The sequence below is a fragment of the Lepidochelys kempii genome, chromosome 1 (assembly GCF_965140285.1).
Source record: "Lepidochelys kempii isolate rLepKem1 chromosome 1, rLepKem1.hap1, whole genome shotgun sequence".
Taxonomy (NCBI): domain Eukaryota; kingdom Metazoa; phylum Chordata; order Testudines; family Cheloniidae; genus Lepidochelys; species Lepidochelys kempii.
In genome coordinates, this window is record NC_136380.1 from 208118036 (window position 1) to 208125994 (window position 7959).

Genomic DNA, 7959 nt, shown 5'->3' on the forward strand with positions numbered 1-7959 from the left:
AGAGTGCAATCCACACCATCCTCCAGATCATTTATGAAGATATTGAACAAAACCGGCCCCAGGACCGACCCTTGGGGCACTCCACTTGATATCGGCTGCCAACTAGACATGGAGCCATTGATCACTACCCGTTGAGCCCGACAATCTAGCCAGCTTTCTACCCACCTTATAGTGCATTCATCCAGCCCATACTTCCTTAACTTGCTGACAAGAATACTGTGGGAGACCGTGTCAAAAGCTTTGCTAAAGTCAAGATACAATACATCCACTTCTTTCCCTTCATCCACAGAACCAGTAATCTCATCATAAAAGGCAATTAGATTAGTCAGGCATGACCTTCCCTTGGTGAATCCATGCTGGCTGTTCCTGATCACTTTCCTCTCATGCAAGTGCTTCAGGATTGATTCTTTGAAGACCTGCTCCATGATTTTTCCAGGGACTGAGGTGAGGCTGACTGGCCTGTAGTTCCCTGGATCCTCCTTCTTCCCTTTTTTAAGGATTGGCACTACATTAGCCTTTTTCCAGTCATCCGGGACTTCCCCCGTTCGCCACGAGTTTTCAAAGATAATGGCCAATGGCTCTGCAATCACAGCCGCCAATTCCTTCAGCACTCTCGGATGCAACTCGTCCGGCCCCATGGACTTGTGCACGTCCAGCTTTTCTAAATAGTCCCTAACCACCTCTATCTCCACAGAGGGCTGGCCATCTCTTCCCAATTTTGTGATGCCCAACGCAGCAGTCTGGGAGCTGACCTTGTTAGTGAAGACAGAGGGAAAAAAAGCATTGAGTACATTAGCTTTTTCCACATCCTCTGTCACTAGGTTGCCTCCCTCATTCAGTAAGGGGCCCACACTTTCCTTGGCTTTCTTCTTGTTGCCAACATACCTGAAGAAACCCTTCTTGTTACTCTTGACATCTCTTGCTAGCTGCAGCTCCAGGTGCGATTTGGCCCTCCTGATATCATTCCTACATGCCCGAGCAATATTTTTATACTCTTCCCTGGTCATATGTCCAACCTTCCACTTCTTGTAAGCTTCTTTTTTATGTTTAAGATCCGCTAGGATTTCACCATTAAGCCAAGCTGGTCACCTGCCATATTTAGTATTCTTTCGACTCATCGGGATGGTTTGTCCCTGTAACCTCAACAGGGATTCCTTGAAATACAGCCAGCTCTCCTGGACTCCTTTCCCCTTCAAGTTAGTCCCCCAGGGGATCCTGGCCATCCGTTCCCTGAGGGAGTCGAAGTCTGCTTTCCTGAAGTCCAGGGTCCGTATCCTGCTGCTTACCTTTCTTCCCTGCGTCAGGATCCTGAACTCAACCAACTCACAATCACAAGCTTACCTCTGGAGGAGGGTAGGAGTCACAGAACAACTGCTCGGAGGACCACTTTGCCAACCGCCACGTCCTCTCTGGCCTGCTGGTTGACCGCGTAGTGGGTCGTGAAGGTGTGCACCAAGGACCAGGTGGCTGCTCCGCAGATCTCCTGGATCGGGACCTGTGCCAGGAATGCTGTGGAAGTTGCTTGCGCCCTGGTCGAGTGGGCCATGATCGCTGGGGCCGGAACACCTGCAAGCTCATAGCACTGCCCAGATGCAGCTTGTAATCCAAGACGAAATCCGCTGCGTCGACAGTGGGAGGTCTTTCATCCTCTTGGCTACAGCCACAAACAGCTGCGTGGATTTGCAAAAGGGCTTGGTGCGCTCCAAATAGAATGCCAGCGCTCGACGCACATCCAGGATGTGCAAGCTGCGGTGTCTCGGGTCTGTATGGGGTTTTGGGAAAACACCAGCAGACAAATGTCCTGGCCCAAATGGAATTGGGAGACCACCTTAGGGAGGAACTTGGGGTGCGGCTAGAGCTGCACCTTGTCCTTGTGAAATACTGTATACGGTGGCTCAGAGGTGAGGGCCCTCAGTTCGGACACCCTTCTGGCTGAGGTAATGACAACCAGAAATGCCACCTTCCAGGAAAGGTTGAGGAGAGAACAGGAACCGAGGGGCTCGAAAGGGGGTCCCATAAGTTTAGAGAGGACCAGGTTAAGGTTCCATGAGTTTAGAGGGACTGGGGGACGGGAGTACGGAAACACCCTCTCCAACCCTTTAAGGAACCGTCCCACCATTGGGTGGGAAAACACCGAGCCCCCCGAGAACCCTGGATGGAAGGCGGAGATGGCTGCCAAGTGCACTCTGAGTGAGGATGGGGCTAGCCCTTGCTGCTTGAGGTGCAGGAGATACTCCAGGATGGCCTGCACCGGGGCCTGGCACGGCCGCACCTGTTGGGGCTCACACCAACACGAGAACCTTTTCCATTTGGCCATATAGGCCACCCTGGTAGAGGGCTTTCTACTGCCAAGCAGAATCTGCTGCACAGGAAGGGAGCACTGGTTCTCCAGGGCGTTTAGCCACAGAGCATCCATGCCCTCAGGTGCAGCGACTGCAGGTCGGGGTGGAGAAGCCGCCCGCTGTCCTGTGTAATGAAGTCCCGGTGTAGGGGCAGGACTAGTGGGGCCTCCACCAACAGCTCTAGGAGTGATGTGTACCAGTGCTGGCAGGCCCAGGCTGGGGCGATGAGGACCACCGCCACCCTGTCTCTGTGCACCTTGAGCAGGACCTTGTGCACCAAGGGGAGCTGGGGGAAGGCATACATCAAGCCCCCTCTCCATGGGATCGCAAACGCGTCCGCGAGTTTGCCCGGGCTGTGGCCCTGGAACAAGCAGAACCGCGGGCACTGGGCATTGGCCCTGGTGGCAAACAGGTCTACCCAGGGAAACCCCCACCTGCGGAAGAGTGAAAGCACAACATCCGCCCTGAGCGTCTACTCATGCATGCAGTACGACCTGCTGAGAGAGTCCGCCAGCTCGTTTCGTACCACTGGGAGATAGGACACCTCGAGGTGAATTGCATGGGCTATGCAAAGGTCCCAGGGGAGGAGAGCCTCACAACAGAGTGGCGAGGAATGAGCCCTGCCCTGTTTGTTTATATAAAACATGGCAGTAGTGTTGTTTGTCAGAACTGTCATGCTGTGTCCACTCAGAGTGGCATGAAAGGTCTGGCAGGCGAGACAAACCGCATTGAGCTTCTTCAAATTGATATGGAGTGACCGCTCTGCTCCAGACCACAACCCCTGTGTCATGAGGTCTCCCGGGTGAGTCTGATGCGTCCATCACCAGCGTCAGGTCCGGTTGTGGGGCGGCAAAGGGGATGCCTTCGCAAACCACAGGCTGGGACTGCCACCACAGCAGGGAGTCCAGCACATCCCCTGGGGCTGTCACTACCAAGTCCAAGTCCTGCCTGGGCCGTACACCCGAGCGAGCCACGCCTGCAGAGTCCTGAGCCTCAGTCTGGCATGCCTGACCATGTGCGTGCATGCTGCCATGTGGCCCAGCAGCCGCAGGCAGCACCTGGCCGTTGTTGTTGGAAACTGGAGCAGATAGGCTACTGCTTGCTGGATAGCCCGGAATCGGGATACTGGAAGGCTTGCCCTGGCCTGCACCACATCCAGGACCGCCCCTATAAATTGCACTCTCTGTGTGGGTACGAGCGTGGACTTGGGGACGTTGACCAGGAGCCGTAGCTCGCGGAACAATCTCAGGGCCACCTCCACATGGCCCTGCACTTCCGCCTTGGATTGGCCCTCCAGGAGCCAGTCGTCGAGGTATGGGTACACCCGGATTCTCTGCCTCTGTAAGAAGGCCGCCACCACCGCCATGCACTTCATGAACACCCTTGGGGCACAGCTAGACTGAATGGGAGAACCAGAAACTGGTAAAGTTTTTGGCCCACGGTGAAGTGTAGGAACCGCGGATGTGCTGGGTTGATGGTGATAAGAAAGTACGCGCCCTTCATGTCAAGGGCAGCATACCAGTCCCCCAGATCCAGGGAAGGGATGATGGTGCCCAGAGAGAACATGCGGAACCGGGCCTTGACCAGGAACTTGTTGAGCCGGCGCAGGTCGAGGATGGGGCGAAGGCCCCCTTTGGCCTTGGGGATGAGGAAGTACCGGGAGTAGAACCCCTTCCCCCTTAGGCTGTGCGGCACCGCCTCTACCGCCCCCACCTCTAGCAGCAAGTGGACTTCCTTCTCTAGGAGATGCTCGGGAGAGGGATCCCTGAAGAGGGACAGGGAAGGGAGGTGGGAGTGGGGGAGGCGAACTGCAGCGAGTACCCATTCCACACCGTGCGTACGACCCAACGGTCTGACGTAATGGTGGACCATGCACGGGAGAAACGGGAAAGGCTGTTTCGGAAACAAAGGGACGGATCCGGTGACTGGTCTGGTACGCTGCCCTCGAGCGCACCTTCAAAAGCCTGGCTTAGTGCCCGGCTGGGGTTTGTGCTGGCCTTGGTCCTGGCCCGGCGCATTATTGTCACTGTTGTTGTTGCGCCGTCGCCTGTTATCCCTGCCTCGCCTACGGTAAGGCTCATGCCTATGGGGAGGCTGCGGCTTAAAGGGCTTCCTCTGGGCCGCCGGGGTGTGCGAATCCAGTGACTTGAGCGTAGCTCGTGAGTCCTTGAGGCTGTGCAGCCTCGTGTCTGTCTGGTCCGAGAAGAGCCCGGACCCTTCGAAGGGGAGGTCCTGGAGTGTATTCTGGACCTCGGGCGGCAGGCCTGACTCCTGGAGCCACGCCAAGTGCATCATGACCACCCCGATGCGATTGTTCTTGCCACAGTGTCTGCTGAATCCAGGGAGGCCTGGAGAGAGGTCTTGGCTACTGCCTTGCCCTCGTCCACTAGGGCCGTGAACTCCTGTTGGGAACCTTGTGGGAGGTTGTCCTTAAACTTCTCCACCGCCACGCAGGAGTTGAAATTGTGCCTGTTGAGGATGGCCTGCTGGTTGGCAATCCTCAGCTGAAGGCCCCATGATGAGTACACTTTTCTGCCAAAAAGGTCCAGGCATTTCGCCTCCTTGGCCTTAGGGGCCGGGGCCTGCTGTCTATGGCGCTCCCTTTCATTTACTGCTGAGACCACTAGGGAGCATGGACTCGGGTGGCAGAACAGGAACTCATAGCCCTTAGATGTGGCAAAGTATTTACGCTCCACTCTCTTGGCTGTTGGAGCGCTGGAGGCCGGGGTCTGCCATATAGTCTTATAGTTGGACTGAATGGTCTTAATGAGCGGGAGCACTATTCTGGATGGACCTTCGGGGCTCAAAATGTCCACCCTGGGGTCCTCCTGCTCAACCATCTCCTCGGCCTGCAAGCCCAAGTTCTGGGCGACCCTGCACAGCAATTCCTGGTGGGCTCTATGGTCTATCGGTGGAGGGCCGGACACCTCTGTACCTGCCACCACCTCATCCAGGAAAGACTGCTGCTGCTCGACGCCCCCCGGTTGGTCCTCCTGCTCCCCTTCTCCCATGGGAGGGGCCTCCGGCTCAGGCCGGGGCGGGAGTCCATGGGACGGCACTGGACTCGGGGTGGGGGGATACTGGAGGCCTGGATACTGTAGCGTCTGGCACCGTCTGGTGTCGGTGCGGAGACTGGGACCGCTGCACTTAGTAACTTGCCCTGGATGGGGCCCCTTGGTGCTCCTGATAGGCCCAGGGGGTCCAGAAGGGCCAATGGCCTGGCGGCCCCCATTGGAGTTGCCAGCCCACCTGAGGGTCCCTATAGTGCGGGTAGTTATAGCGGCCAGAGTTGGCGCCGGACTGCAGCAATGCCGATCGCGAATTGATCTGTGTCGGCGGGAGAACGAACAGCTCCTGGCTGAGCGGGAGCGGAAGTGGTACCAGTATCCCCGGGACCGGGACCGGGATCTGGACTGGGACCGGGACCAGTGCCAGCGTTCCCTGGACCAGGACCGTCTGCGGGAGTCCTCTGGCGAAGGCCGTCTCAACTCTTCCCGGTGCCGGTCTCTGGGTGGTGCCAGAGAGCAGCGTGCCCTTTCCAGTGCTTCCTCGCGCTGACCCACTGCCTCCTTCTGGGCCACTGGCAAATGTGAGTCCGCGGCGTCGGAGCTCGACCCAGACCAACTAGGGGAGCGGTGCCGGGACGGTGTCCTCGAGCGGCACACCATTGCCGGCTTACCCCTCGATGGCACCCGAGGCATGGGTGCCGGAGGGTTCTCCCCATACGGGAGGGGGCTCGCTGCCGACAGCTCAATGAGGTCCTTTGCAGCCTCAAAGGTGCCAGGCGTGGAGGGCTGATCCGTTATGCCCTCGAGCCCATCGTCCGCACTGAGCTCGCTTAGCTCTGGGCTCGGTGGGGCTTGTGCTGCCGGGACCACTGGGGTCAGCGCCGATACCGCAGCCTTCCCGCTCTTATCGGCACTTGGGGCTTTGGGAGGCACCAGCCTCCTGTGCGGGGAACGACCGCGCCTTCCTTTTGGCTGTGCTGGGGGCCGCACCGAGGAGGACAAGCGGGGCCGGGGCCTAGCCTGGCGCTTTGGGGCCGACAGTTTGCGGTGCTTAGCTGGCGCCGGGGCTCTACGCATCGAGGAAGCCTGAGTCTGCATCGGGCGCTCCAGGCCCGGCGGCTGCAATGCGGCCTCCATCAACAGCTGCTTTAGACAAAAGTCTCTTTCTTTCCTTGTTCTTGGCTTAAACGCCTTGCAAATCCTACACCGTTTGATGTCCATCCCCCAGGCAACGTAGACACAAGTCGTGGGGGTCACTAACTGGCATAGGTTTGCGGCACGTGGCGCAAGCCTTGAAGCCACAGGCCTGCGGCATGCCCCGTGGCCTGGGGCGGGTGCTGGAAGCCTCCAAGCACTTAATGATTTAAGTGTCCACAATAGGTATGTTAACAAACTGATAACAGCTACTCTAAAGGCTAAGAGACTGCTCTTCTACGAGTGAGAGAGCGAGCGAGAGAGAGAGCGAGAGAGAGAGCGAGGGAGAGAGCGAGGGAGAGAGCGAGCGAGAGAGCGAGCGAGAGAGCGGTTGTTCCAGCACCGCCACGGACGGTAAGAAGGAACTGGAGGGGGTCGGCGGCAGGGGTATATATGCACGGTGCAGTGGCGTCACTCAGGGGGCCCCGCCAGCCCGACGGGAGCTGCTAAGGGGAAGTTTCCGACGCTCGGGCACGCAGGGCTCACACACCTAATGTGGAAGGGACATGAACAAGCACTCGAAGAAGAACTGATTTGGCTGAAACAAGAGACGATTTAAACTTCCCCCTGCTATGTTTTTCATACACAAAAAGAATCTGGATATGGTCAGTGGCCAAGAGAGCACAGTGCACAAGCATAACGCTGGCTCATAAATGGCAGCTGCTCCTGCAGGCAGGCAGGCAGGCAGACGCTGTCAACATTAAAGGTGCAATACCGAGAAAATGAAATCAAGAACAGTACCATAGCTCATAACGCCTTTTCAGCTGAGTGCAGCTCGAGCTGCTTAGAGCCTGAACTTCAGACCAAAATGGAGCTGGATGTAGCTTATAAGAAAGAAACACTCTCACTGTTAGCTCAGTTCATGTGGTTCTTGTTCTATTTTCCGGTTACAATTTGTGTCCAGTCAAAGTCACCATAATTAATTTTTTTTTACAATGGCACTTAGGGTCACCAGCAATGTTCCCTCTAATTTTTGACAGGCCATGTGCGCAAAAAATGTCTTCTGTGAAAATTGTTGTGCGCGAGGTGTTTCGCCGTGTGCGCGGGGTTTAGGATCTGTGTGCGTGCGCACACGCACACAGCTTAGAGGGAACAATGGTCACTAGGCCACAGTTCTATGTGTGGGTCAATTAAACAGCAAGATTGGCTTATGGATCTGGAGACATCAAGAAAATCACTGGCAATGAGGATGGGATCCTTTGAAACAGTGAAGTGATCAGTGAAGCAACAGGAAGGAGGAGGTTAAAGGAAAAGAAGAGCAAGTAGGTATAAAGAAAGGTGAAAAAGGCCATGGATGGAGGGAAAACAAGAAGATGGTTTCTACTTCGATGATATGGGAGAGGTGTTTGAACTTTCTGTACAAAAGCCATAGTAGTATGTGTGTGCCTATGAGACTAAAGACAATGTAGAAGAAA